Source organism: Molothrus aeneus, chromosome 1 (assembly GCF_037042795.1).
Source record: "Molothrus aeneus isolate 106 chromosome 1, BPBGC_Maene_1.0, whole genome shotgun sequence".
Lineage (NCBI taxonomy): Eukaryota > Metazoa > Chordata > Aves > Passeriformes > Icteridae > Molothrus > Molothrus aeneus.
This window is the reverse complement of record NC_089646.1, coordinates 139,453,605-139,468,150: the sequence shown is the minus strand read 5'-3', so window position 1 is coordinate 139,468,150 and position 14,546 is coordinate 139,453,605.

Here is a 14,546-nt window from a genome sequence, read left to right as displayed (position 1 = left end):
CTGGCTTAGTTAGGTCTTGTAGTTTACATGCAATGGTTTACCACAGCAACAACTAGGCTGTGTGGATCCATCCATTGTAGCTGCATCTACTTCATGCACATATATACATGCACATATGTAACATACTTTATGAGATTAACTGCATTAATTGAACCTTCTCAATTTTTACAATATCACGCATAGTATTTATCATTAAAGTATTGTTCAGTTATTGTTGTTTCCCTGTAACAGATTTCTGTTCAGAACGTGCATATTTAATTTGATTCTAGAGAATATATACATTTGTGCATTTGGTCATTATTTGTACTTTATGTTGCATGCAACTTAATCTCTTTACATTATGTATTTTCATAGAAGAATCATGATTTCAAAAGCTGTATTAGTGCATCAATAAAGCAAAAACTAAAAGGACAGCTGACATCTAATCATAATATTCCAAAACCTAAAAGATGTCTTCCAGTTTGACTTAAAAATCCTCAATGTTTTTTTCTCTACATTTTCAACCACTTTCACATTCTCAGGATCTTGATACCTGATTTCTATCTAATTCACTTAGACTTCAGAAGATTGAAACAATGGTACTTAAGAACCCTCAGAACCCAAATTCAATAGTGTATCACTAAATTATCTACCATAATTACCTACAGCATCAGCTCTTTCCACCATGAGTCTTGCCATATACATTTTGAATTTATGAACATTGTGATGACCCTTTTGCTGTAAGAGCTAATGGATGATTTGGAAATGTCTTTCAGGTCAGGGTCACGCCATTCACCTTCCCAAACAAATTTCTTTACAAAGTTAATAAAGTCATTGTCTGTCACATGTTGAATCCATGAATAGGTATTTCTTTCCTAACAATGTCGGAAGGTAAACAAGAGGGTTTTAGAGTTTCCAGCCCAGTCTGTGCTATGACCTGAGGTTTAAGGTACCTCTCATGGGAGAGAAGAAACATGGTTTGCATCCAAGTATCCTATTTTCAGGGGAAGCGTGCTATCTGCTGAGAGTTCAGAGCTCCTCAAAGGGATTAATGTCATCTTATGGCAGTGTGGCTAAGGTGATAACTGCTGCAACAGGGTGGGAATTGAGTCAATTTTAATGACTTCATAGCTGAATGCGCAAGTCTAAGTGTAATTATCTTTAGCTGCAAACTTGGCAACACCACTAATTTAATGAATTACTCAGGTGTTGCTGCTATTTTTTGATGTATCTTTCACTTTATATCTTTCTTTTGCAAATACATGCTGTGTTTTTATCTGTGTTTGACATTCTATTACCACCAACCGGTTTTTAAGAGTTTGAAAGAATTGGTCAGTTCATTAAAATTAAATAATTATTCTTGAAGGGCTTTCTTTTAGATCATCATTTTTCTATTTTAATCTTTCTGATATATTTCTGAGAATTGCATATAGTCAGTACTGATGAAAAATATTTGCTGTTCGGTGTTTCATACCATCATATTTTTTTGGCGGACTATACAGATGTGAGTGTTTGTATTTCTTTAGACTCTGAATGCCCAAGATATGTTCCTTAGCATCAAGTCTTTTGTTACAAATTTGGCTGTTTTTCATCTTATGGTGAGATTTGAGGCCATGCAGGGTCTGTATCACACTAGGGTCAGAGCTGCCATTTTAGCTCACTAAGTTCAAACAAGATAACCAGCGAAAAGAGTCAAATAAATCATTAAACAGTTCATCTCTTCCAGAGTGTTGTACTTGTCCGGTAACCGCAGTTCACAGTCATGACATGTAAAATAGCCATGGTATTTAATGTATCTCTAATGGTTGCATTTGGAGGACATAACAATGTAAAAAGTATTTATTTAACTTGTTTCAAATATTTTGACTTGAGTAGCTGTTACATAATAGGCACAAATTTATTATAAAGAAACAGTTTGTCTTTAGGATACCAGAAAAAATTAGGACTGGTATTTTTCTGAGTTTTGATGATCACATTATTGACATTGTATTTTCTAAAAGCTTTTAGCAATTTAAAAAGTCACCCAATATGGCAAAAAAATAAAATCAGTATTTAGTAGTAAGATCGCATATTTTAGTTCAAACGTCTATTGAGTTCTAATATTCCATAATTCTTTTGCCTCAGTCTGCACCAGCAAGTGCTCCAGCCACACTACCCAATTCACAAATTTAAAAGGCAGGGACTGGAGCATAAAGTACCAGAAACAGCACAAGTCCATGGGATTTGTTAAGATGTATCCAGAGGTCCCGAGGGAACACTCAAATACTAAGCCACTGTCTGTCATGTTTGGACAGTTATGACAGACTAGTGAAGCTTCCACTGGCTGGAAAAAGGGATGACACCAAGTTTTGTGCTGTGGTTATACTCTAGAGGGAAGGGATGCCATCCTGAGTGACTTTGACAGGCTTGAGAGGTGAGCCTGTGTGAATCTCAGATAGTTTCTGAAGGCAAGAAGGCCAAGTCCTGTATCTGACTCTTGACAATCCCAAATGAGGATTCACACTGGACAAAAAGTAGATTGAGAGCAACCTTGAGCAGAACTTCTTGAGGATATTGGTGAATGAAAAACTGAATACGAGCCTGCAATCTGCACTCCCAGCCCAGAAAGCCAACCACATCCTGGGTTGCATCAAAAGCAGCTTGGCCAACAAGGGATTTCATGCTCCCTCTCTGCTCCTCTCATGAGACCCGCACCTGGAGTTCTTTACCCAGCTCTAGAACTCCCAATACAAGAAATATATGGACCTGTTGAAGTATGTCCAGAGGAGGGCCATGATATGATCAGAGGCTGGAGCAAGCAGATCTTCTCTGAAAAGAGGCTGAGAGAGATGGAGCTGTTCAGCATGGAGAAGAGTGCAGAAACCTTAGAGCAGCTTTCCAATACCTAAACAGGATTAGAGTAAATGGACCCTTTTTCATGGAGTACAATTATAGGATGAGAGGGAATGGCTTTAAACTGAAAGGGAGTAGGTTTAGATTAGATATTAGGGAGAAAACCCTTTAGGGGTGGTGAGACACTGAAACACATCCAGAAGTGCATCCCTGGAAGTATTCAAGGTCAGGTTGGATGAGGGTCTGACCAATCTGGTCCTGTGGAAGCTGTCCCTTCCACCTGTTCTATTATTCTAAAGTGATACATTTTCCTGGGAAGTGACTTATATAGCCATTACCGGAAACAGGATGAAAGGCTAGATATAAAAGTTGTATGAAAAAACTCAAGATGTTTTTATGTGTTTTAGTTTTTATCCTTCTCTAAATGAGAACTGTCCATAAACTTACCAATGCACTGTAGATAAATGCTATATTTAGAGACTATGACAGAACAAGACCCTCAGTAATCAAAAACTCTTTACACAGCATGCCCAAGAAATATTTCCTCTTTTATTTTCAATTTTGTATGTTTTTTATTCTTTTCACTTTAAGTCATCTTTTTCCCAATTTTGTTTTGTTTTACATTGTTTTAATTTCAGGGATAACACATACAGAGAGGGGATAATATGACATGAATCCCCCAGAAGGTGCCCCTGCCATTTACTAAAATATTACTACGACTAACAGGAATGGCTTTATCAGAGCTATTGCAACAGAAAGGATCCTGGAATTAATTCCAGACTTGTAAGATTCAAGTCATTATGCATGCTACAGGATTTTTTTTATTCTCATTGACACAGAATTTATCAGTGTCAATGAATTGATGGAATTTGAAACACGCAAATTATTTAGTCCTTCTCACATACCCTTGGTCACAGCACAGTATTCCCTTTTATTTGAACCAAGTCTATCTTTTGCAGATCAATATACCATGCCGATAAAATGGTGTCACACAGTCTGCAGAGAAGTCTGGTTTGTTTCACACTTCTGATAGACCTATAGAGTTACCAATCTGTTCTCCCTCTATGGGGTCCACAAACAGATCCCCAGGACACTCTCAGTTCTCTCATTCAAGATTGTAATCCAGATTACTCCACGTCTAGAAATAAGCAATACTGCATCAAACCTGAATATTACAGATAGCTAGCATTAAAAAGGGGAAAATTTTAATTTATTTACATCCTGTGATTAGAAGCCCTAACACCTCTGAGAGCTTTTGGACTTAAAAAAATCTGCCTTAAAGGAAACTAAGCAATATCTTCTTGGCATCTAAAATTTAAAGCAAAGATTTGCAGATAGTAGACTCACCCATGGGAAGTTATAGATTGAGTCACAGAAAAAAAAGCTAAGTGAAAGCAAAATACAGTGAAGTGACCTAATTATGATGTGATCAAGAAGACAAGTCAGATTTCTGCATTTCAGGAAAGGTTATTTTCTGTCTTTGCTATTAAAATATAACCCTAAAATTATGTCACCTGTTCTATATGTTTAGATTTTAGTACAATTATATTTACATAAATTTTCATCTAAATTTTCCTTTTCAGCCATAGTGCTGGACAAAATTAACCTATTAATTTTCTTTTTTGTTCCAGAAATACATGAAAAAGTACTTTAAAGGTATGTTTTTTCTAAACATATAATTACAAAATAATAATAAAACTCTCAATATAGAATCCAATCAACTGATAGATTTACTAGACAGAGGGCATACATTTACACCAGATTCTGAGCTGTTTTTAATGAGTTCCACTAAAGCAACTTAGGGTGACGTGTCCTAGGTACCCTAGGGTGATGTTAGGATGCTTGTATCCCCATTTGTGTGTGCTGTTTATGCTGGATATTATGTTCTGTGCCTTCAAGACTGGCTCTGAAGAGTGAATGTTTTGTTTTGGTTTCTTATCAGCTGCTCCCCCACGGCTGGCGGGACATACAGACAGGACAGTACATTGTGCTGCTTTTTGCCTGGCTTTTCGCTTTCCTCTCGCTTTTGCTTCTGCTTTGCTTCTGCTTGCTCTTGCTTCTACTCATTAGCTAGTTTAGCTAAACAGTCCAAATTTCTTCCTGGACTGTTTCTCCTTTCCTTTTTGGACCTACTTGAACCTGCTCCGGACTGGGACTGGGAACACCGAGGGTTTGCACCCTGTGGCTGCAGCAGCTGCCCCAGCGCCAGAGGGACTGATAACAGAGCGACCACCCCCAAGAGAGACTTTCTGAATTTGTCATCTTTTTCAGAGCGGTGAAAGAGTGGTGTCACCCGGTATTGTTCATTTTGTGTGCGGGGGGGTGCTGTGCCTGTTAAATAAACAGGTTCTTTCCACTTCTCTCTGAGGAATACTTCCCAAACCAGTTGTGGGGGGGAAGGGGCTGTGTGGGTTTGCTTTCTGGAGGGGCCCCCTTTGGAGATTCTCTCCCAAATTTGCTCTAAACCAGGACAATATACAACCTCCATTCTTTAAAGACTGCTATAAAAAGCTTAATGTTTAGCCTAAAATTGATGGTTCTATCTTTCACAGAAAATTTTGCAACTTTTTCTATGGCACTGAACAATCTGTCTTCACTTGTGTCTCTATAGAAATCTTTTCAATAGGTATCTTCTCCACTTAATCTAAATTTATCCCTGTTTACCATTGTCCTTCTTCTAATGTAATGCCAGCCTTGCATGCCCACAGAATTTATTTAACCATGGCAACATTGTCTTGTTTGATCCTGAACATAATTCCTCAAGACATCCACTTGTATGCATCAATAAATAGCAGTTTCTCCTCCCTCAAGTATCTTTCGGCCTCACTTTTGGAATTGTAAAAGTTAAAAAAAAATAGAAATAGGATCAGAGTCATTAAGTCCTGGACACAAAATTCTATCAGAAGATTCCAGATCCTAAAGCCAGCAGAGTTTGGAAAACAGAGCAAAAAAAAAAAAAATAGCAATCTTCTTTGTGTTTCTAAGAAACCATAGCAAACTGTAAGGAATTATTCCCTTGAGGTCAATGTAAGTTGAAGACACCTCTTTTCAGGACTTGGTTTATAATAAGCAAAAGCAAATGCAATTGAAAAATTAACTGTCACTCAGATCAAAAACTGTGACATGAAAGAAATGTAAGTTACAATGCCACATACACAGTGGGTGTTTTATGAAGTTTTCATGGTCTATTTTGAATCTTATTGGATTGAGCATGGATATTTTCTTGACTTTCATTAGAATAATAAACAAAATATAGTCAGAATTGTTCCAATATAATGTCTTGTCCAATGCTTCTGAGACTAAACTGTTCACTGTTGCAATACTGTTCAAACACTATTGCTAAATGTCAATTTGCTTACAATTGAAAGAATTTCACTAAGATTGCAAATAACCTGCAATATTACAGCAGTTATTAGTGTGACTGCTAGTTCTTCATAGTTGACAAATGTCTATGGTGTTCTCGTATGGCAGATTTTACAGATCACAAGAATTAGAATGAAACATAAAGATCCTCTTAAGGCATTATAAGAGTATCTCCCATCTTTCTTTATTTTCAGAATGAGTTAATTACCAGCAGCTGCCCTCCTGATAGTAATAAACTATCAGATATTAATAGCAAATTTTAAAAAGAGATAACAGTATCTTATTTCTATGTGTTTGTGTGAGAGTATGCATACTTAATCCTCTGAATTGTGTGGTATATTTAAAGGGAATGCAAGAAATTAAGATTTTTTTAAAGACCGATATGAAGAAATGTTGCCGTGTTTAGAAATAAAGTCTGAAGAAAATAGTCTCTTAGAAGTGCAGTTTATAGTACAGTGTGGTTTTCTTTTTTTTTTTTTTTGTCTTCTGGAACCAGTTTACTGATACTGATATAGTGATAATAAATTAAATTTTTTCTAAGAAGCAGAATATCTGGGTGTAGTGCAAATAAGCAAGATTTTGATTTTAAAACTGAGCTTTGATAGTTAACTTTTTATTTATTGGAAAAGTAGTTATTTATTTTGCTTTAAATTCTATAGTACTCCTACTGTTAAAGCATTTCTTTTTCATTTATCACAATGCAGATTATTGTAATCTGATTTATAGAAGAGTTTACAAAATAAGAACTATTTTGAAAGAACCCAAAACCACAAGAGATTGGCAGAAGCATACACACTCAGATGTGTCTCTCTCGGTGATACATAAATAGAGAGAGAAAAAAACCTATCAACTATTTAGCTATTTATTGTGCTCTTCAAAGTCTTGGATTTCACTCTAACTTATAATAAACAGAAGACCAGATCCAGAACAAGACTTAGACACCTAGATGTATTTCAGAGAAAAATGAAACAACCAAACAAACAAAATAATTAGGGACAGTAAAGGAATTATTCATATTCCTGAATTTGTTTTTAATTTATATATTTAAAATATAGGAACCTTGCAGAGAGAGACTATCAAAGTAAATGTGGGGGTTTTTTTATCTTCAGGTAAACATTCCAGAAAATTTTCAAAAACTTAAACCAAATTGAGTAATAATTGAAGGAACTATTCATATTGTTTTGCTTAAAGCCTCAACATCTACTTTTTGCAAAAACTTAAGGTGGACAGGTATATGAACTAAAATAGGCAAGTTCAGCTTGTAAAAGTCTTGTATCTCAACAGCAAATAATGGAAATCTAAGGCTGCTTTATAAATTTTGTACTCTTGAGTCTAGTACTTCGTACTACCAAAAAAAGACACTTTGACACCACCTGTGAGAACTAGCCTGCAGTCTCATTCCTTAAGATAGATGCTTACAACTCGTCCTTCCAATTAGGAAATGAAGTGTGACAATAAACCTAATGCTTGTAGGACTGCAAGGTAATGATATGGTGGGTTCCTGATGAGCAATTTAAGCAATTCCCTAAAGATATATGAGCCAACAGTGTGTGCTGTGCACAGCTTATCAAGAATGGTGCAACCAGCGGGACTAGTAAGGGATCATCTCCCTGTACTCAGCAGTGGTGAGGCTGCACCTGGAGTCCTGCATTCAGTTCTGGGCTTCTCACTTTGAAAAAGACATTGAGGTCCTGGAATGTGTCCAGAAAAGGACAACAAGGGCACCTCATGAAGGGTTTAGGAAATGCATTGTATGAGGAATGGCTGAGGGAGTTGGATTTCTTTGGTCTCGAGAAGGGGAGGCTAAGGGGGGATTCACTGCTCTCTCCAAGTACCTGAAAGGAGATTGTAGCAAGGTTTGTAGCTGGTTTCTTCTGCTGTGCCTGCAGTGAGAGGACCAGGAAAAAATGACCTTAAGGTGAGAAAGAGTAAATTCAGTTTAGAGATTGGGAAAAAGTTTTTTCACTATAAGGGTGGTCAGGCATTGGAGTAGGCTGCTCTGGGAGGTTGTTACCTCTCTGGAGTCATCCTGCCTGGAGGCGTTTAAGAGATGTTTGGATCTGGTGCTGGGTGTTGTGGTTTAGTGGTTTAGGGATTACTGTGGTAGTGCTGAGTTGATGGTTGGAATTGGTGATCTTAAACGTCTCTTCCAACCCTGAGGATTCAACGATTCTATAATATTAGTACATGTTGCCAGGCTAAAGGAGAAAGGTGGTATGTAGATTTAATGGCAGAAAGAGACAAAATCTTATGCAGATCTTGATATCTGCAATCCATGCAGACCTTGAGATGTCCTATTAATGTTTCCATTTCAACTGGACTTCAGAAATAAAGCAGTGTAAATACCCAGGACTGGTGTTCCCTGATTGTTTGTTTAAGTCAGAGAAACAAGACACCAATTGTTCATAATTCCACACTTTTAGCAGTGAGAATTTTTGGTGACAGACATTTTTACTGAGCTTAGAAAATGTTCAGACTCTTGTGGAATAAGGCAATGCTTTTCATTTACTAATGTTTGTCATATTTTGCAATGCTAAGTGTTAGCACTGGAGAAAAGGATGACAAAAATCCAGACAAGCTCTTCCAAATAGATGAGGTCTGATTAGAAATAGAGATTTAGGTATTTATCTCACCCTGGCCAAAGCAGGCAAAGCCTTTAAAGTCTTCACTTCATAAAAGTAATGTTATAAAGTTTTCATGTTTCTGACACTGGGCATATGTGCTATGGGGAATGTTTCAGAGACATAATTTATATTGCAGCTCTTTCCTACAATAGAGATTTCATGTATTATTATTTCTCTGGCTTGCAGTTTAAGCACTAAGTTCCTTGTAAAAGAAGCATTATAATCATGATAGTGCAAAATTATGGTATAGATAAATATTATTTTTAGGTTCTCACCTCCAAATCCTAATAAAATCATGGGTCGATTAATATAAGTATAAAATCTAAAGGAAACAATGCAGTCAGATCCATAACTACAGTTGTTGGAGGGAGATGAAGAGAGAATTATAAAAACCTAGCTCTTTCAAATTCTCATGCATTTGTAAGGGTGTTTTAAACTGGATTTATTTCCATTTTATTTCATCACTGGCAAAACCTCCTAAAAGGATGACATGCTAAGACTAAGAAGTCAGCTTCTGGTTGGGATGCATTATGTGATCAGACTGAACTGCAGGACACTGATGGATAACTAATCTGAACCCCCTGCTGTAAAAGAAAATCAGTCAACAGAGGCCATAGAGGCCAAATTTATCTGGTAATTTGTTGTGTACCCAGAAACTACAGCAGACATTTAGGATCTTACAAAGGATACTCTTCTGCCTGTGAACTTCTTTCTTTTCAGACTTTTTATCTGTATGAATCTTATTTTGCGGCTTTCTGACTGTATGAAAATTGTGGAAAATGGTTTATTGTCATGAAGTGCTGCTATAACTTTATTCATGGGGTGGTTTATGGTGTTCTCTCTCTTTTCTTTTCTTTTCTTTTCTTTTCTTTTCTTTTCTTTTCTTTTCTTTTCTTTTCTTTTCTTTTCTTTTCTTTTCTTTTCTTTTCTTTTCTTTTCTTTTCTTTTCTTTTCTTTTCTTTTCTTTTCTTTTTTCTTTTCTTTTCTTTTCTTTTCTTTTCTTTTCTTTTCTTTTCTTTTCTTTTCTTTTCTTTTCTTTTCTTTTCTTTTCTTTTCTTTTCTTTTCTTTTCTTTTCTTTTCTTTTCTTTTCTTTTCTTTTCTTTTCTTTTTTCTTCTCTTTTTTCTCTTTTCATTTTTTTCTTCTCTTTCTCTTTCTCTTTCTCTTTCTCTTTCTCTTTCTCTTTCTCTTTCTCTTTTCTCCTCTTTCTCTTTTCTTTCTTTTTTTCCATCTCTGTCACTGTGTGTGGGTGTGTGTGTGTCTACCTCCCCTTCTTCCTTCCCCCACTATGAATTAATTTCTTCCTTTCTCTCTTCTCTTTCACCCTAGTGCTTTATCCAAAAATTTCTGCCATGTACTTACATAATAGGTCAGGGACTAACACATGAATCACACAAATTTACACGACAAGAGTATAATTTACTAATAATTTTTTTTATTGTTTTGTGGGCCTCCTAAATTTTGTCACCCATTTCAACCATGAGCATATATAAGTCTTGAGTGCTACCAAACCCTTAAGGGTGGGACATCACACATGATTCCTCCAAACCAGTGGGTTTTAGTTTGGTATCTCACATAGATTCATAAAAGCAAGTCCAGCCATGCTGATGAACTGCCAAACTGTACAAAATGTCCCTCACCTCTGAGTCTCACAGAAAATTGTCTAGGAAAATACTGAATTTCTTTTAAAAATAACAAGCTGAGAGATCATGTGTCTGAACACTTCTGAAGCATTTTATTTGCCAAAGAATATTGGTGTGCAGCCAGTAGGGTCCTTATTTAAGCAAAAATAATTTTTGAGTAGACTAAACTTTTCTTAATTTCAGCCAGAGATAGTCAAAAGCAGGATATCCATGAAATTGTTTAGAGGGTCTTTTATGTGTTTGTTTCACTGTCTAATTACCTTCCCTGTCAACACTGCTCAACAAATTCCTGTCTGTATCTGACCTTTATTACCCAGAGAATGTTTTGTATACATTAAAGGCTTGCTCCTTGCTGCTATCCCTGAGAACAGGTATTTCCCAGGGTTGTATTCTTTTAGTGATCACAATTGACCATAAGTATTTTTGGACCTTCTGTTATTGTCTCATATACTTTCAAAAAAGTTGTTATTTTATTGTGCTTTAACTTTTAGGTGTTTCTATTTTACAATCTACCGCTCTGCAACATGTCAGAAAAATTGTTAATAGATCTTGAAGTGAATCACACATTTTAGTTACTATTGTGAGTGACTTGAGACAGAAAGAGTAAAAAACCAAACCCTCAGGGTTCTTACAGATTCATCAAATAAGGCAAAACCTGTCCCAGACTTGGTGAAAAAGCCGGGGGCAGTGGAAAGTGGATGCAGTGTGCGACACAACCAAATTATATTCTAGTGTTATTTGATCTAAATCAGCCAATGATATTCCTTCAGTTTCAGATTTTTTGAAATTTACTGACATTTTTGGAATTTGAAAATTAAGTCTTTATTATACCTTTATGAACACATATCTATTTTAAAAGAAAGAAGTGTGAATTTGGTGTAAGAGAACTAGCAGCAAAAGAGAAATTTTGGCTCTCGTCTGTCATTTACTGAATTGTTCAAGCATCTTTTTGTATATACTATGTAACACTTTGGCCTGAAGAAATTCACAGACACAGAAAACCTGGTACTGTCTTTTGAAAGAGATAGGGTAACAGCCATGTTAAAAGAAAAAAAACTTTATCAATTAGGCCCAGCCTAGCTTTGGACAAAATTATTTGGATATTGGGATATTATAATATTGAAATATTTCAAAACACAGTTCTTCCTAGAATCAAGAGCAGCTGCCTCTTTGTTTCAGAGCTAGATGAGTCCACAGATACTGCAGTTCTCAGTGGATTATTTATAAATAAAAAAGAAAAACTAAATCAAAGCTGTTGGAATTTGTTTAGCTTTGTCACCCCTCTCCCAAACTGAATGCACACAGAAGAGGTATTCGGACAAAGATTATTTGTTTTCTTAGATGAAATGGCCCAGTCACAGAGTAAAGGCATACAAGTGTATGCTCAAGGATATGAGTGTGCTGGTTGCTGTACATGTGGCAGCTGCTGCGGTGGTGAAAGGAACCTCTTCTCCCAGGCAAATGCCTACTGCTTCCCAAGGCTGTTAGGCTCCATTCACATGGTCCTCTGCAATCTAAGATGCAGATCACATTTTCTAATAAATAAGAGCTGGCGTGGATATGGGATAATTAAACACCCTTTTATTTAATTAATTGTAAAGACATATCTGATTTTTTTACATACCAGGTAATCTGCTACAGAGGCAAATGGTAATAAAGGGAATCTTCATGCATATATTAAATCAATAAACAAAAAAAAATCCATGAACCATATTTAGTCTTAGATATTTTATTGAATATTGTTTGACAAAATTTTCTTATATATGAAAGAGCCAAAAGACTAAGCTGAAAGGGAACAAGCAGAAGTGAAGACATTAAAGACAAAAAGTAAATAAGAGAAATGTAACTAAAACAACATGGGATAATTTTTGGAACTTTGTTTCCAAAATGGAATAGGAGCAGCGTACATAGACATTAGCGCTTTCTCCTTCTGAAATTCCAGAAAACAGATATTCTAAATTCCTCTTTAAATGAATAAGAATGGACTTTACAATAACAAAACCGATTGCATTATAAATTTATCTCTTATCTCAAATATCTAGTATGGCAGATCAGCACCAAGTGGAAGGTCAAAAGGTAGCCATTGAAACTTGGTTTGCATCTTAAGTGTCAAGTGTCTGCATCTTAATGTCAAGAGTGTGACATTCCCAGACACATATCTAAATTATTTTCAAATTTCTATCTCCCTTTTTCAGCCAAAGCACTATGATAAACACTCTATAAAACTAAAAAGAAGTATTTCTGTTCAAATATTAAATTTAATAACAATTTTACTTACCTTTGTCAAATATAAGACTATATTGCTATAAAAATGAGGTAATAAACCCAAAGAATTATTTCATGAAAGTATTTCTTAGATTAAGGATAAGCATTGTTCAAGCTGTTCTGCTTATAAAGTGTGTGGAGACCTTATTTAACATTTCCTTTTAGTGAAAGTACAAGCTAATTAACATATCAATATCCTACTGCAGACTGGGATTTTCTCTGATATTTAACACAAATCTCATACTTGAACTTTTCTAATTATTTTAATTATCTTTACCTTTTGTCCCTCGTCTTCTGACAGAGAGTGGAGGATGTTAAAAAGAGTCTAACACCTGGACTTCATAGTATGAATGTAAATCACAGAGAATATGCTGATATACTATTATTACCAGTAGCAATAACAATTGTGAGACTGAAACAAAATGGTGGATATAGAACTGCAGCAGTACCTAAAGAATTTTTTTGTGATTTGTGTTCAACAATAGTAGGAACAAGCAATGGACTGCAAGATGCAAGTTCTACAGGATGCCAGACATAATTTAGGAAAGTAAAAGGAGCTCTCATACTATTCCACCAAATCATGACCATTAAAATATTGGACCTGTAGGCCAGTATCCCAAGGAATGGAAATGTTCCAGAAAGCAGTCAACAAAGAAGTAGATGAAATGAACCGTCTGTTGAAATGGGGATGGAAAGGCAATGAAAAATGTCCATTATGAAAATTAGGAAAAGTATTAAAAAAACAAGTATTCTTAGAAGTATTCTTTTTGCACAGCTGCTGAATCAGTGTGCTAGTTAAGACAACTAATTGAGGTTATATGAAACTACCATCATGAAGTCTAAGCTGTCCTTTCTGCAGTGAAAGAATTTTTGGTCTTTCTTCAAGAGTCTCCTGATTTAGCTGGAGATACCACTGCTCATTGCAGAGGTTTGAGCTAGATGATGTTCAAAGGTACCTTACAACCAAACTATTGTTTAATTTTGAGAAGGAAAACAAAAAGAAAATAATATTAAAGAAGTACAAGAAAACAGTGACAGTATATTTTGAGAATGCAACTATTGGTCATCCTATTTTCTGACATAATCGCAGATAAAATAAAAGCAAGAAGGAGGAAGGAACTAAATTTTGGCTAGTTCATTTTAAATCCTATAAATGTTTTTAACTATAACTGCAGTTGTTTAACAGTATTTTGCATTTAGTGACACTTTTTTGGACCCTCACACACTGAGGGATGACAGATATAGCCACCACCCACTCTGTGTAGAGAAAAAAGGTTATGACAACCCTGTTATCATAATAAATGGTTATTTTTTGTTCTCTAGACTTGAACTATAGTCTTCTTATCCCTTTCCTGATACTACTTGTTTTACTGTAGCTTATACATTTTTGCTCATTTATAATTTTCCATAGACATTAGGAAATCCACACGGTGTAAAAATAAACAACAACAAAAGAAAGGAGTGAGTGTGTTCCATGTCAACTCATAGTACTTAATGCAAGTTTCAAAGGAATTAAAGTGTTTGCCAATGATAAATTAAATTTAAAATATTTAACTATATGATTTCAAGAAAATATATAAAAAAAGACATTATTAAAAGTACTTAGTAACAAACACATCTATTTGTAAAGGGCTATAGGACTAAACAATCTAAACCCTGAAGTATGCAATAGGAGCACTACCTGCCCTTCTTTATAAAGAAAAGAATCAGCTCTGAAGATGTCTGTTCTGTTAGTCTTATTACTAAATTGATTAATCTATTTCTAATTAACAAAGCACTTCTAAGATGGGACTTTAACCTAATTATTCCTAAATTGATGAATTTTATATAAACTATATCTT